An 18,307-nucleotide genomic window follows, 5' to 3' on the forward strand; every position below is an offset into this window, starting at 1 on the left:
AGACTTGCACCGTCCGGGACCAGTAAGACTACGACATCTCCAGTTGACGAAGTAGAAAAGTTGCACCGTCCAGGACCAGTAAGACTATGACAACTCCAGATGGCGAAGTAGAAGACTTGCACCGTCCGGGACCAGTAAGACTACGACATCTCCAGTTGACGAAGTAGAAAAGTTGCACCGTCCAGGACCAGTAAGACTATGACAACTCCAGATGGCGAAGTAGAAGACTTGCACCGTCCGGGACCAGTAAGACTACGACATCTCCAGTTGACGAAGTAGAAAAGTTGCACCGTCCAGGACCAGTAAGACTATGACAACTCCAGATGGCGAAGTAGAAGACTTGCACCGTCCGGGACCAGTAAGACTACGACATCTCCAGTTGACGAAGTAGAAGAGTTGCACCGTCCGGGACCAGTAAGAATACGACATCTCCAGTTGGCGAAGTAGAAGAGTTGCACCTTCCGGGACCATTCAGACTGTGACATCTCCAGTTGGCGAAGTAGAAGAGTACCGTCTGGAACCAGTAAGACTATGACATCTCCAGTTGGCGAAGTGGAAAATAAAGATTAATCTTTAAAACAAAATGAAGTAAATCAAATAAAATAATGTTTTTATTAAGGTGAAACGTAACGTACGATGTGATCTCAAAACCTCAATTACCTACTTCAAGAAAGCCATAAAATTACAACATTGTATAGAATTACCGACACAATATCATACGTATTTTGCTGCCTTTCTTGAAATAATCGAGTTATTTTATGGAAAAAAAACTATTTATTCATACGTATATTGCATGTATACAGGCGAAAACAAATAATAAGAAAGTTGAGTCCATTTTTTTTATTTTTTTTTATCAATGTTCGCATTCAAACTTAAATGCTGGTATTTTTTTTTTAAAGTTTGTTTTAATAATTAAATTAATTCTCAAAGTTTGAATATTATTAAGCCCGCCAAAACGAGCGGAATCCGAGCGGTAAGAGGCGGGGTGTGGGTGTGACGTCATTCAAACTGTCCAAACTACGTCGCTTAAGCATTTTGTATGGAAAAAAATGTAATTCTTCAATAAGGAATTTCAGTAATTTTTTTACCAATGTTAACCGTCTATTAGAATTGATGTTATTAAAAAAAAGAAAATTGATTAAGATTTCATAGTTAAATTAATATTTTAAGTTAGAATATTTGCTTCTCCCGCCCAGCACGGTATTGAAGACGGTATTTGTTGACCGCCGCGCATAAAAATAACGGTTTACAGCCCAGTTCACTGTGAGACTTATCTGCGCGGCGGCCTGAAGTGTAATCACATGTAATGTGACATGTATAATAATAAAAACTTCTAAGCGATGCAATAAACAACATATAATTATAAAGCACTATACGAATATGTATCTTTAGGAATCCATTTCATATAATAATAACAACAAATACCTACATATATTTGACGATAGATGGGAACTATTTTTTTCACATAGATCCTATTGATAAAGCGGTTTCTCCGGGAATGCAGCTGGTTTTCAGCAGTGCCTTATTATATGGTAAACAAAAGATGAAATATTTAAAAGCCATCACAAAATTATAATATATATTATAATGAGTAGAAAATAATTATCATGTCATGCGAAATCAATAAATATACCTGAACAAAACTAGTTAGGTTATGCCAAAATGTCAGATGGGTAGAATACGCAATTATTATTATACTGTAAAAATGTATTATATTTATCGTAACGTACAAATGAACACAATTAAGTAGTAATTTTATATACTAACTTGGAAGCTTTAACTTGATTTGACCCAAACAAACGTTTGGCCTATACACCTCTCTCATCTAAACCGACCATCTCTCATGTAATAGAAAGAGATGCACCATACACACAGCGGTGACCCGTTCTACGAGCAATGACGACACATGTGACGTCAGAATTCTTTCGACCAATCGTGGAGCGTATTCAGTTTATTGCTATTTAATGCTTTTTCAAGAACTTTTAACTAATTCTAAGAATAATAATATAGAAATATATTTATATATTTAGAATCGATATTTTTTGATCTACACGAACATATTTTTTATCAGTCAAAATATTTTTCACTCAACTTCCTTATTCGTGTAATATTTTAAAGAATAACTCATAAAAGCTGTGTTTTATTAAAATAATTCAATTAACTCCTTCTACAAACTCGTACATTATAACGTACGTTACGTTTACCCTTAATTTCTGCAATTCATTTTATTTTATTATTGTGACAGCTGTTTCGGCTTTCAAGGCCATTATCAAGCTGTGTAAAATTACTTAAAATAAATCGGTTATTCACAAAAAATAGTATAAAAGTCGTACCAATATGACCTATACATAATTATTTTAATATTACGATAAATTATTGAAGAAATAAAAAAATGACATTAACAAAATATTATCATTTATCAGGGCGATCTGGAATATTCCGCAATTATATATTATTTATAAATGAAATAACGAACATTATTTAAACATTTTTTTCTTATCCACGCCATGATTTAAAATCGCAACCTTCAAGGTGAGAACCTTAACTGTACGACCAAGTATATCTGCCCAAGTAAATTCCCTCGATAGAAAAAAATCGCAAATAAAGCTCCTAAAATTATTAAAAACACGATTAGTTCTGTTATTTAATATGTTACAGGCATGAAAAAATTCTCACTATATCTTTAAATGTAACTAAAGAGGTTTTTCCTCTATTTCAAACGAGTCATGTTTTATCAAATATTTTCACCATTTTTGCTTAATTATTATCGTTTTTTTTATATAAACGCGCTTTCTCTAACATTCGTATTTACATATTTCCCTTTTAAACCATCTTTGAGCGCTTTCTACGGGGCCTTAAGATGATAAATAGAACTGTTAATTCCACATTGACAATTATTTCAAATGAATTTTTAGAAATGTCATTTAAATTTGCTGTTCAGATTATCATACTTATTTCATATTATATAAGGCACGGAATAAATCACCTATTTAGTCCTTTTTTCACAAATAACATGCGAATAAAATATAAGTAATTCCGAAAACCATTTACAAAACATCGCAGCCCACTAAAGACAGATGCTATAACAGATTGTATTAGGCTACCTTCCTAGCAATACAGCCTCCATCCATAATAGATGCTTGAGGGATATTCTATGAGGAATACACACATCCTGTTGCTTCTAAACAATTCTATATTTAATCCCATTGCCTTCCCTTAAGGGGATGTTTTTTGGGAGAATAACAGAAATCAATGAAAGATGAACGACAAAAAATAGAAATAAGAAGAATCATATAATTTATTTATTTATTTGTTAAGACATACACAGTACAATAAGATACAGTTAGATATTTTTAGTTATTACATAGTTGTAGTACCTATTACGTATGTCCATAAAATTTCATTACGTATTTTTGCCTGAGATTGTTATAAAAGGAAGGGAGTGTGAATTGAAAATTGAAGTGAATTGAATAAATGAATTGAAAACAAGAATTTTAATAAGTTCACAAAATGTAATTGACTGTTAATATATAGAAGTTTTGAAAAATGATGTGAAAATATTTTTGAAACATGTCATGCTAAGAAATTTAATAAGTTAGTTTTGTATGTTAGAAAGGAATCATGAAAGATGTCTAAATGTAATAATTTTTCATAATGGGTGTATGTTGTGATTGCGCGAGTAATTACTGAGTTGTTTGCTGCATTGCTATTGTTGGCTTCAATATGAAAAAGTGTAGTGTGCCTGGTACGCCTCGTTGGAACATTTTAACCAATGACGGATAGCAAGTCGGGACTATCTATTTTATTATTTAGCAGATTATGTAGAAACAACAGGTCTGACAATGTGCGTCTTTTTTGTAAAGTCAAAATATTATTTGTAGTTTTGTTGTATTTCTTGAAAAACTGTTTCGTAAATTTATTCTGTATACTTTCTACTAAATCTATGTATACCTTATATTGAGGATTCCATATTGTGGAAGCATACTCCAGTGGACTTCTGACCAATGAACAAAACAACATTTTCAGACTCTTAGCACTTTTGAAAACTTTGCATATTCTTAACACACTTTAATCGGGAAGAGTAGTTCTACCCGTTCGGTCGATTGATGCTTAACGTCGGGAAGGGTAGTTCTACCTTCTGCGCCCGCCTCATTTCAATGGCAGAAAAGAAGAAATTATCCGATGTCTTTATATGAATATTATATACCAATCTCTTTGTAAAGGTCCCAACTATACGTACATAATTATCAAATTGTAATGCAAGTCTTTTTTTAATATTTATCTTGGAGTCTTTTGTGTACATCGATATTTCAACTAAAATGACCTATATTATTTAAAACTTGACACTTGATAGGTATTTCATTTGAAGATCAACGAAATAAGTAATTTAGATGACATATTCTGTTATTCTAATAATTCAATTCTTGGAATGAGGGTTTTTATGACCATGAAACCCGAAACAAATCTCTCTATCTCTGTTCCGCACCCACTCAACTCCTAGGTGCGAGCGAGCGCACAGTGTCTGACGCGACTAACAAAAGCAGGTATCGGCAAACACAGTTAGGCGGACCCTAATAAATATTTACAAGACAAGTGCATGTCAGTTTTTAAAACGCAAATTGTCGTACGGTTGTGTTCTGAGGAGATAATATTTATATTAGCTTTTTCAAACCTTTCAAAATGGATTCTGAAAATTACGAAAGTGATGACGAAATCGTTGCAGATAATTTATCTGCCTGTTCTAGTAATTATTTGCCTGAATTCGATAGTGAAAGTGAAGAATCTAGTGGAAGTGAAGAAATTCCTTGTAGGAGAAGAATGTCAGTGATGCCATTACAGTTTAGTGATTCTGAAGAAAGTGATATGGAGCAAGAAGGAGAAGAGTGGTCTCGAATAGATAATCCGCCAAATATCGAATCATTTTTAGGTCATCCTGGTGTTTGCGTAACACCAGCTGATTCCAAAAGTATTATGCAAGTAGTAGAACTATTTATTGGAAATGATTTGTTTGAAATGATGGTAGAAGAAAGCAATCGTTACCATGCTCAAAATGAATCAAGATTCAAACAAACGAACAAATCCATCAAGTGGAAGCCCATAAACATTCCAGATATGAAAAAAATGTTAGGATTGATTCTGCTTATGGGTCAAGTGCAAAAAACTACGAGACAAGATTATTGGTCTTCAGACCAATGTATCGAGACGCCCATATTTTCAAAAACAATGAGCCGTGATCGTTTCAATCAAATTTGGAGATCTTGGCACTTTTCAAATAACCAAAACATTACCGATTCCAGCGACCGCCTTGAAAAAATTCGACCCGTTTTGACATATCTCATCCCAAAATTTAATTCTGTTTACAAGCCTCAAAGGGAGCTTTCTCTAGATGAAAGCATCATACCGTGGCGGGGAAGGCTAGCATTTAAAGTATACAATGCGTCAAAAATAATTAGATATGGTATTCTCGTGCGAATGGTTAGTGAAGCCCCTACGGGATATATTTGCAATTTGGAAATATACTGTGGGCAAGGAAAGCGACTAATAGATACAGTTGAAACATTGCTTAATCCATACCTAAATTTGTGGCATCATGTATATATGGACAATTACTATAATAGCGTTAAAACTAGTGAAGTGTTGTTGAAACATAAAATAAGAACGTGCGGAACAATGCGAATTAATCGAGGTTTTCCCGAATGCCTTAAAAACGTAAAACTCAATCCAGGCCAAAGTATTTTCCGTCGAAAAAATGATGTGTTATTGCAAATTTGGAAATCTAAGAGGGACGTCAGAATGATTTCAACTATACATTCTTCGATCATACTTGAAAGCGGCAATATCGATTGGAAGACGAAACTACGAATCTGGAAACCACAGAGTGTTATTGAGTATAACAAATATATGAAAGGAGTTGATCGTGCAGATCAGTATCTTTCGTATTACTCAATAATAAGAAGAACCAAAAAATGGACTAAGAGAGCTGTGATGTATTTATTGAATTGTGCTCTGTTTAATTCCTACAAAGTTTACAAGGCCTTGAATGCAACCAAAAGACTGACTTATAAACAATTTTTACTTAATGTTGCCAAATATTGGATAATGACCGAGATTTCTGAAACTGATGCAAATTTTGAGGAACCGAGACCATCCACTTCACAATTACAAAGGAAAGTCTTGAAAAAAGATCCTCCAGGGAGATTATCAATGGACACGAAAAAACATAAAGCGATAAAAATTGTCACCGGCGGTAAAAAGAAATATCCCCAGAGACAATGTCGCGTGTGTTCTGCGCACAAAACGAAAGGTCTGACGAGTTATATGTGTCAATTTTGCGACGTCCCTCTTCATAGGGGGGAATGTTTCACTAAGTATCACACCGTATCCAAATATTAGATGAACAATTTTTAGACGTGAACTGAAACTGATTAGATAAAAGTGGTTAGAAACTAAAACCTAATAGTGTATGGTGAAAAACAATAAACAATATTACGTGAGCAATACGAGAAGCATTCTACCGTAAGTGATTATTTTAAATTTCATTTGAAAAAATAACCAATATTATTAGCATGTTCCGATGGTTTTGGTCCGCTGTACCGTGCGAGGAGCAATTGTACACGTGGTATTTCAATGGGTAATAATGTGTTACTTTGACGATACTAGAGAAGTGGCAATTGTTTTTGTTTTTATAATGATTTGGGCTTGGTGAAAATATAATAATTTGTAATTTTATTAAATTGAAACCTAGTTTATACTTAAAAAATTGAGCCCTAATGACACAACAATGACTTTGTTTTCGATTTATTATGTTGCATTAGAAATAATACTTGGTTTTCGGCTAGAAATTTTATAGCTTGGGTATGCTGAGTTAGTATGTAGAAAATTTTATTGAAATATTTCCATTATTTAAGAAGATATAGCGATTTAAAACAAATTACACAAATTCGCGCGGGACCTTTATTTTCGCCCGTTTTCAGCGGTCAGCCGGCGAAAAAATAACCCGATCAAAGTGTGTTAATAAGAAACCTATCATTCTGTACGATTTTGAAATAATGTGTTCAATGTGCTTGTATAATGTATCATATAATGTTTTTATTTATATTATATCTTCAATTTGATATCCTTGATGTGACATTTGTTAAATTTTCTGCTGCAATACGGGTTCGCCTTTTTAACTTTAAATATAATATGTATTTGCTATTTCTTTGTAAGATAATGTTTTAATTTTTTTTCTATAACTGTACTAATTCTTTAAAACTAGCTGACACGTACCCGGCGTTGCTCTACTTTCTATATATATAATATGCATGTATTATATATAAAAAATGACGTACTTCGCATTCTGTCAATCCATAATCCAATATGGTATAATAGGATGGGGGGGCTCCTATAAAACTCACACACAACCTCTTTACATTGCGCAAAAACTAATAATTAAAATTGTAGCGTCGAGAAAAATCTATATTAACTAATTAATAATAAACCACTCGACCTACTTAGTACCTACTCCCGAATTATGTACCTGCATTCCAATTCGCATCGTAAACAGAGCAACCTACGTACTTCAAGTACCTACCTGTCTATCGACGACAATAATTCTGCAGTCCGTCTGGGATACTACGAGAACTCGCCAGAAGGTTCGAGTCTACGGCCTATGCATAATTGCCGCAATGTCGAAGGTTTCCGAAACACACAGTCCGAGCGAGTGGTCTCGATTTAATTGCAATTTGATACCTACTGTCGCCATCGGCCGTGTAGTATAAATAAGCCCGACGCAGCGAGTCAGTCAGTCAGTCATCATTCCGCCGTCAGTCTACAAGGATCAACAAGTGTTAACCCGCGCTAATCTTACTAGCGCAAAGAACAATATTCCCGGCTTCGCCCGTACCATCATGGACTTTATCGGGACACCATCATAGCGCCTCGGCCACGTCCATGGCCAGCGCTACTCGGATTACAAGCGCCCTGGTTCCAGTGTCTCTGACCAGCGCTTCTTCCACGCTACCATGACCACCACGAGGACACGCAGCATCCTCACTGGTCTACATCGTTCCCGCTCAACCGCCTACAAGGTCCGCCGCACCTTCGGCCGTCTCGTCAGCACTGGAGTGCCTGAAGACCTACGTTCTTCGCCAGTGCCTGACCTTCATCGAGTCCCGGTCACCAGCGCCCGGCGTCGACTCACTGACCCGCGCTCGACCACCACATCATCGCAGCAACCGGAGTATTCAACATTTGTCCTACATCATCTCCTCGTCGCGGCAACTGACTCACCAATAAACACGTGTGACCTTCACAACTTTCTTTCATTTCGTGTCTCTCTCCTGATCCCCAAAAAATAATATCAAAGAAATCATTTTTACATTCATCGGAACTCATTTTCAAAGAATTTAAAGTCAGAAAATTAAATACTCTTTTCCTATATCACGCAACCTTACAAGTTTACAAAGATGATATCCTAAATAAAACCGTACCATTCAAAAACACAGCAAATCTCAGGCAAAAATACATGTTACCAATTCCGATTTGTAAAAAAAACTTTGGGTCAGCAAAACTACAAATACTTGGGAACAAATTTATTAAATAAATTGCCAGAAAATATAAGATCACTAAATGATAGTTTCAAAGAATTCAAAACACAATTAAAAAAATATACTGAAAACCTAAACTAAATAAAAAAAACGTCAATAAATAAAAGAAAAACAAAAACGAAAATTTAAAAAACAAAATAATAATCTAAGAAACTAAACAAATAATACCTCATCCCATACACACAAGCAATTGCTTATTATGGGAGGACATTGAAAAATAATAAATATTAATCATATCATAATATCTTTTATCTTATTGTTAGTGAAATATATATATGTATATTACACATTGTAAATTTTTTTATTGAATAAATATAATAAAAAAAAAATCCTTTCAAAAGAAGTTCTCTAAATGATAGTGAAAAACCCTATCTAAATCCGTTACGTAGTTTATAAGAACTAAGTGCACAAACAGACAGAATCGGATAGCGACTTTATTTAAGTATAATATAGAGCAGCGTTTCCCATTTTTTTTTCGCCCCGGAACCCTTATCGATCATACTTTTCTAGGCGGAACCCTATTTTTATAAGAAAAAGATAAACTTGTAGTTTGGATACTTTCATGTTTACCATGAAAAGAAAGATCAAAAGTTTTGTGTAAAACTTAATTTAATGTGAAGAGTGATATCTTTTTACATTTTTTGTCAAAATAGCATTGAAATCAGGCTTTATGTCAGACAGCTGAATACGAAGATCTGGAGCTGCATCCAATCTGTTTCTGTATTTGTTTTTTGTGTGAGCGTAAGCCGAAAAACCAGTTTCACATCGGTAAGTGGTCACAAATGCTAACAAAACTGTGATAGCCTTCTCGACGACTTCTGGATATTCGTTTTTAAGTCCAATCCAAAACTCATCCAGATTAGTTTTTTCTGAATTAAACTTTTGTTGTAAGGAAGAAAAACACATGATATCAATCAAAGCCTCGTTCTCTGTTGCTGTAAGAGTCGATGGTGTCCTGTGAACTAGGAATGGATTCTGTACCCAGTCAATGTCCTGCAGGTTTTTTTCAGGAAAATACTCTTCCAGAGATTTGTTGAGGGCCATCAAATGTTCGTAAATGCATTTTTTAACATCTGCGATTACTTGCAACTCATTTTTTTCCAGAAACTCGTTTAAAAGAGTAAAACATTGGTACTGTTTCTGTTCAACACATTCTATCCAGAAGACAAGTTTCTTTCTAAGAGAAGAGATTTTGTCGTTTACTGTAAAAGTATTTGTGTTTCTTCCTTGCAATGACTTGCAAATTACATTCAGTTTATCAAATATGTCTGCCAAATATGCCAGTTTCATTAACCATTGCTCGTCGTGCAATAGTTGAACAAGACCACTCAAAGATGAAGAAAGCGATTCTTTGGAAAAAAAATACCACTAGTTCGTTGCGCAATTCAAACAATCTTAATAATAATTTTCCTTTGGAAAGCCGTCTTACTTCCGTGTGAAGAAGAAGTAATTGATGCTGACTTCCTATATCTTCACACACTTTTTTAAAAAGTCTCAATTGGAGCGGACGTGATTTAACGTAATTCACAATTTGTACGGCTTGATCGAGAACTTTCTTTACCTCGTGTGGTATTTTTTTTTACGACAAGGGCATGTCGATGTAAAACGCAGTGACTGCTGCTGCATTTAGGTGCAATATTCTTAATTCTTGTTACAACACCTTTTATTTTGCCAGTCAAAGCGGCAGCTCCATCGCTACATACATCGACACATTTGTTCCAATGAATGTTATGTACATTCATGTAATTATCAATGACTTTGAAAATTTCTTCTCCAGTGGTGTTGGTCTCCAAAGGAGCATAAATAAACAAATCCTCTTCCATAGATCCCCCGAAGGGGTATCTTACGAAAACAAGCAGTATTGATAGTCCAGCGACATCTGTACTTTTGTCGAGTTGCATTGCAAACATTACACTACTTTTCAATATACAAATCAATTCATCTTCAATGTGGTCAGATATTTTATGGATTCGATCAGATATGATATTATTGGAACTCTGAACTGCTGCAACTTTCTTCGCTGCGTCTTCGCCAAGTACACACTTGACAATTTCTGTCATACGGGGTTTTATTAAAGTCTCTGCAATCGTATGTGGTTTGCCAGCACGAGCAATCCTGTAATTTAACAGTAATGATGCTTCGGTGGCATTCTCGTTATCATTTTTAACATATTTATGTAAAGCAGCCACACTGGTTTTATGTGCATCTTTGTATCTTAAAAAAAAGTCTAAGCTTTTGTCTTTTAATTGCGGGTGGTTGGTATTAAAATGTCGTTTTAGCTTTGCAGGTACCAGAGAGCTATTACATATGATTTTGTTGCAGATTGACGCATTGACCATCCGGATTCTCAAGCATTCCTACAGAAATAAATCCAAAGGACAAGTAAGATTCGTCATATTTTCTCTTTTTTGAAGTAGTGTTGTCCTGAGATTGCTCAGCCCTTTTATTCGTTGGTGTATTTTGTCTATCCTGCTCAGGACAATATCCTTCAGTATTTACGATATCCTGGAATGAAATAAAAAACATTAGTAATGTGACGGCAAGATGCAGTTTGGTGTTGGCTAAAAAGAACAGTCCCACCCCAAATCTTCCTTTGGCACAGTCTGGAATTTGACCCCTTTTTCGGGCGTGATTCATTTATATCAAAAATAGATGGCATTTGCTGTTTAAAAGGCTAGAGTCGAACACCCATGCGTCAGTTATACTACATTAAAGTAATTTGTTACGGTTGTCACCAATCAAAATATGTTCATGAACTAGGCCTAAATGATTACTATTGCTAGGTAAGTATAATTTACTTACGGATAAATCAACAGCTTCTTTTGAAATACTTTCATTATTTGCTGACGATGAACTTGATGAAGCACTTATACTACTTTGTAAGCGCCCTGTTTTGAGCCAGTTATCCATTTTTTTATAAAGGATGAAATAAAAAATAACATGAATATGAATAAATCGTTTTTATTTGTTTTGGCACTATCTGCAATTGGTAACAAATAAAAAAATACTTACCTAAAACGGATATCGTAAGTACAAGATTATAAGAACAGGAATAACAATATCACTGGAATGTCACCTTTGTAAGTTCACACGAATTGAACGAGAACACACACGTTCTCTCATGTCACAGTCTTGCGGCGGGCGATACGGGTCGCGGGTGAGGTTCAAATCCTGACATGCTTAAAAAATTGCGACGGCGGTCAAGCGCTCTGGATCTAGCTCCCGTTCCACTTATTTTTTTTGTTAAATACATACGTTAAATCCGGACGGAACGCGGAACCCTTGTGATGCTTCTACGGAACCCCAGGGTTCCGCGGAACACTTTTTGGGAAACGCTGATATAGAGACTAGAATGCCGTAAGTCTAAACATAAACTTTAGAGAAAGAGATACTAAATTGTAAAACTGTATTAGCTACTAGTGAACGCTGCAACCCTACTCTATTGCTAATGTCCTTCTCGGGCATCTCCGACTTCTTCCACCATTAACTGCGGCATACCACAAAGTTACTGTTAAAAAAACTAAATTTGTAGCAGTCTCGCTTGTTAAGTACCTACCGTATCGACAGACAGGATTCTCAAGTTGCCGTCTTGTTTTGCGATCTAGTCTGAAGGGCGCTGCGCAGCATTTGGAATTTATTCTGTCAGTTGTGGCTCGAGACTCGTGTGACAAAGAACGGTGCTGAAGACTTGCCGACTGTGGCGGACTTAGAATATACGTAAGAGGCCCTCTAAATTGAGATTGATATTTTATACGCTAGTTTCTTAGGGATTACTCTGATAATATATAAATTGGTTCAGAATTATCTAATTCTGAGCTGGCGCCCATTTATTTCTTTATAGCATCAGTTATTCTTTCGTAATTTTCAACTGACATGACTTGCATTTTTAACTATCGAGAATATCTATCTCGACACGCCTTGAGATTTAAACCTTATATAATGAGTCTCTTGCTTCATTTATTAACTTCCTAGAGCTATGTGTTTAGTAACCGCATTTTATATAATAAAAGTTATATTTGTTATAAGAGTTTTTATTACTGGTGCAAGCATTTATTCAACCCACATGTAACCTCGTGTTCCATTGTAGGAAAGTAATTAATATTGGTAAGATATTTGCTACAAATTACATTCTTCAATATAAAGACCTGCTAAACTACTTTCATTCGACTCCGTATTTCTTTCCGGTGCATAGATATTGCATTATGTATTCCTCGGGCGTCCCCAACTTCTTCTACCATTCAAACGATTCTCTAAACATTTCTGGCACTTATAAGAACAAACTTCTCAGCTATATCGGTCGACTACTTGTCGAGTTTTGCGAAAATAAACATACGCAGGCAACATTTATTATTAATTCTTAAGATTATATTTGTTAAAATAATGAAGTTTATTTTTTTCTTCTGACTTTATGTCCGGGTTAAATCTTCCCCACAGGAAAAACTAAACCCTTCCACACACTTTTCCACAAATGATCATCTAGTCAATCCACATTATGCAAGTGCATTATATAAGCATAATAAATACAAAACAACACAAGATCAACAACACGTCAACTCACCAGAAATCAAATGGGAAAATAATTCACCGACTACAGATATTTTTATATCAGATTATTTGGCTCGGTAGAACTCCTAACTGGACCTATAAATCCTACTGATCCCTCAATATAAATATTTTTAAAAAATTCGTAATCCTACATGTATTTAAAATGACTGATTTTTATATATAAATTATATATATTTATGAATTGTATATTTATTATATTTATTGTAACTATTATGTTTATATTTTTTATAATTAATAAGATTAAATTTATCATAATTAGGTATTAAGATAAAGAAAAAATTTAAAATTCATTCATATCTTGTTATGAAAATCATAAATTGTAATATGTATTGTGAAAAAAATATGTTTATCTAAAATATTACCTTGAAATACCTAGCTTAGTTCAATATTCTTCTTATTTCTTCTATTCTTCTTGACTGTTTCTTATAAGTTCGTACAAAATCAAGTGATTGAGATAAAATACGCTCTCGTTATAAGTAGTTATAGAAGTTAAATAAGTTAATTATTTTTCATAGACGGAAAAGCAAATAAAAGTTATTAATTTACTTCTAAGGTATATCCATAATAAATAATTCAATATTCCATCATCTCTACACTAATTAATTTCGATAAGTTGGAACATCATCTTACATCATGAAGATATTTTAACTTCATCGATATATCTTCTTCCATCGATTTCGATGCCTAATCCTAAGAATAGAGTTACGTCAAATTCAATTCAGAATTCCTTTAGGAGGTGTTATATACACGGTATTTAAACATAGACAAGCTATCACCAAAAACAGTTTAATCATTGAAGACAACTTCTCTCAAATGTCGAAAGAAAAATGAAAAAAAACTAGCGTTTAGAAAATTAAGAGTGTTGGTAGTTCTTAGTCGAAGTATAATAAAGTTATTCCGAAAAATAAATATATTTTATAATTTTTTTTTTGGATACGTTCCATACTATCTATGTAAAGTTCATATTGTCGATTCCAAATTAGCGATGCATATTCAAATTCATATAATTAATATCGTAATATGAAATATAATAAACGTAATATTCTTAAATTCAAAAACGCTTCATTGTTTTATAAATAAGTCGTATTTTCAGTTAGTAAAATGAATTTATGCCATCGGTGCAAGCAGTTGTTTGTGGTTCGATTCTCCTTCGGGCCAATTTTTGTTTTGTAAGTGTACATTTTTTTTAAATGTGACATTTCGCAGATCTGCGCTACTAAACAAATAATTACTTTTTATAAAAACTTATAAGTTACTCAAACAAGTCGAAGACCCATCCTGAAATTTTATAACAACTTGACTGTTAACGAACCTCGCGGCAAATTAGTAAATATCAAACACCGAAGGAAACTACCGCATTGCAATGAAAAAAATGTAAGTCACCAATAAAAGCGTCTATCGCCGACTTTTTGAGCTCCTGAGATATTGCAGCGATTCAGAAATATTTTTGTGGGAACTTGTGCTTTATTTCACAGCCTTTTTCCTCCACCGAATGGTAATTCGATGGCGCAGACATCGTCAATCCAAAAAAGGGTTTTATCAATGTCATGACTGCCTATTACAAGTTCCTTTAGATGAAATTGGAAATCAATCACATTTAGTTGAGTAATTTAAGATTTCAATGGCAGTTTCAGTTCTCTGAAAGCAATGAACACAACCTCACAACATAGAGGAGTTCTTAGTAAACTAGTTTGTCCTCTAATTATGAGGCTTTCACGCTATAAACCATTAATAATGAAAGGAACCTGCATTGATTCGAAAGCTCTGAGGAAATATGTCTCAACCACATGTATCCACTTAATATTGATTAGAAAAGTCCTGAATCGACCAAAGCTCGTTTGGAAAAACTATCGAAAGGATATCAATGATTCATGTGATAAGAACGTATGCCATCAATTGATGTTTTAATTATTTCATATTTTACAAGATGCAAAAGTGCAAAGTTTTCCTAACTGTTTAGAATCAGTTGGATTATGGTATCAACAATAATTTTGTTGTCAAAATGAAACGGTGAGAGGATTCGGTTAGAGTCGTGCGTGGCTAGTACCACTCAACAAGTCTGAAGTCATTTTCAGCAAAAAGAGAAACGGCTGCGCGGTCTTTTCCATTAAAAATTTAATTTTGTAATTGAGGCCAAAATACCCAACCCAACTGAATAATTGAAAAAAAATTAAACATATCCAATGTATTCAATACGGGCGTGAGCTATTTTACCGACTAGGCATTTTGGTTCGTTTTGAGTTTCGTCTATCTGTAAATTTGTTTATGTTAACATCATATGAAATATATAGCTTACATTTAAGCAGTTACGTATTTAAGTACCTACTTGCAAATCTTAAGATTTCAGAGGGAATTTGGTATCGATTTATTAAATAAGGGAAAATTAGAAACATTATTATTTGGATACAAAGTCCACTGTTCATAGAACTACTAGTTTATTCGTGTTGTTCAAGGATGGGTTATTTCAGAGAATTTGAACAATTCATCAAATTTCAAAGTTAATTTCTAAGTTCTGTGAAAGTCCTATTGAAGTTTTGTTATTATATTAAAATCGGCCAATTGCTTCAAAGAACTGAAATAATAATAGAACTTGAATAAAAGCTTCACAAGCCCTTGAAAATTAACTGTGAAATTCGATGAATTGTTCAAATTTTCTTAAACAACCCATTCTAAGTAGTTCAATGTTATATTACAAATCATGTTCAATGTTATATTACAAACAGTTCGATTTTTTTTAATTCTTCAGTTTCGTTTGGTACTTTGGGCTCAAATCCAAAATTATATTTTGTTTGAAAAGGGCCGCGCAGTCGTTCCTCTGGTGGTGTGTTGCCAGAACGATACTAAGGACGGGCTGTTTCGGAGAATTTGAATAATTCTTCGAAATTCAAAGTTTATTTACGGATTCTGTGAAAGTCCTATTCAAGTTCTGTTATTATAGCATTATAGGCTAGCTGCTTGACAGAACTGAAACAATAACAGTAGAAAATATCTTTCACAGAACTTGAAAATTAACTTTAAAATTTTAAGAATTGTTCAAATCCGAAACAACCCGTCCTAAGAAACCTTCCACTCTAGAAAAAAGTTACAAATATATTATTTTTGCGTAGGTACTGGTTTTATTTCACACTGCCACGAAGGTCCTCATACAAGGAAGAACGTTGATGGAATCAGTTACAATTTAACAAACTCTCATTAATCCCTCTCCCATTAATTTTAGTAAATAATTTACAAAAGTGAATATAAAACATCCCCTCCACCCCTCGGGATAATTTCTGACAAAAACGGATGAAAGTTAATATCCTTGTTTATTATTCATGTTTATGATTAAAATCTCATAAATGCTTCAACATTGTCTTAAGTTTGGCATGGAGCAACATAGTCAAAATACAATTCATAAAGTTTCGCATACGAAAGCCTTAATTAATAATCATATTTTAACAGCTGTTAAAAATGCTTTTATTTATTTTTTGAGATATACCACCTTCCTTAAATTACATCTTACTACTGGAGGACTTACAATTCTTTTAATTTTTTTACAGCAGTCAAAGGGTTAATATTAAGAAAATTACAAATGAATAACAAAGATATACAACCATCCAATGACGGTGTACAATAGTATGTTATTTCAAATGATCTGCATAAGGGTAAGTATATAATATATGTTCAAAGCTGTTAATTAATACCTCTCTAATTGAGAATAACTTGTGTTTAGGGAGGGAGTGTCGTTTTAAGTTTTTAATATTATATCTTTTTATCAATACTACTATACATATAAATGTATGAACACATTTTACAAAATAACAAATGTCTATATGCTTAATATTTTAAAAATAAAAAGATTTTACAATTTTTTTTTTAAATTCGCACTGATTTTTTTTTTCAATAATATACCAAATTACTTGAACAAATGTTCATATGGAGTGATCTTCTCCATACTACCAGCCTAACTAATAATAATTTCTTATGTACGATAAGCAGGGATAATTGCAATACCTTCATCATTCATGCGTTTTATTTTTCCAAGAGGCAGGACCAGCCTACCGATGATCAATTGGGGTGGAGCGCCCTAGTATGTTGTTTAGGTAATACGTCGTACGTGGAATTGTTCCGTCATGTAATTATCATAAATAAAAATGTATTTATTTACTTTTATTTTTATTTATTTATTAGATACTAAAAATTACAATTACAGAATAATAAAGCTATGACTGTCCAATTGGGAAGGTTTCCCTTTTCAAAAACTATCTAACTAACTAACTAACCATCACGCCGTTTCCCCGCAGGGGTAGGCAGAGAGAACGGACCGCCAAACAACTCGGTCTTGGCACACACTCCTTGCTTCATTCACATTCATACATCGTCTCATACATACTCTTCTATTGTTCTGACTCCTGACATGGCCCGACTCAAGTATCTGATTCACTTGGTCGTGCCATGTCTTCCTCAGGCGTCCCCGACTTCTGCTACCATTTACATTTGCATCGTATATTCTCCTTACACTCCTTTCTTCGCTCATTCGCTCTACATGCCCAAACCATCTGAGCGTCCCTTTATTGATCTTACTCATTACGCTTACATCAGCCTTGCACTCTTTTCGGATCTCCACATTCCTCACACGATCATACATGGTTTTACCCCACATACGCCTCAGGGATCTCATTTCAACAGCATTCAATCTACTTTCATCCTTTCTTTGCCAGTTCCATGCCTCACTTCCATACATCAGGGTAGGTACCAGCACTCCATTGTGGACTGCTAACTTCGCTTCTGTGGACAATTTTTTGTAAGCGCAGTTAAGAGTTATTATTTTTCCCTTTTCAGGACAGTCAAATTGATAAATTATAACACGAATACAAAACAATAAAATCATAACATTAGAAAAAGTACTTTTTACATAACATTAAATTCATAAGATTGGAGAAATTACTTTTTACATAACATTAAATTCATAAGATTGGAGAAGTTACTTTTTACATAACATTAAATTCATAACATTGGAGAAATTACTGTTTATGTAACATTATATCCATAACATTGTGGAATTTATTTACTTGTTTAAAATATAAGAGTTAAATTAGATAAGCATCTTAATTTATTTCACTGTTTAAATGATGTTTAATAAAAATAAGTAAGAATTATTATTATAACTGATT

Source organism: Hesperophylax consimilis, chromosome 26 (assembly GCF_061612785.1).
Source record: "Hesperophylax consimilis isolate HC1 chromosome 26, BYU_Hcon_1.0, whole genome shotgun sequence".
Classification (NCBI taxonomy): domain Eukaryota; kingdom Metazoa; phylum Arthropoda; class Insecta; order Trichoptera; family Limnephilidae; genus Hesperophylax; species Hesperophylax consimilis.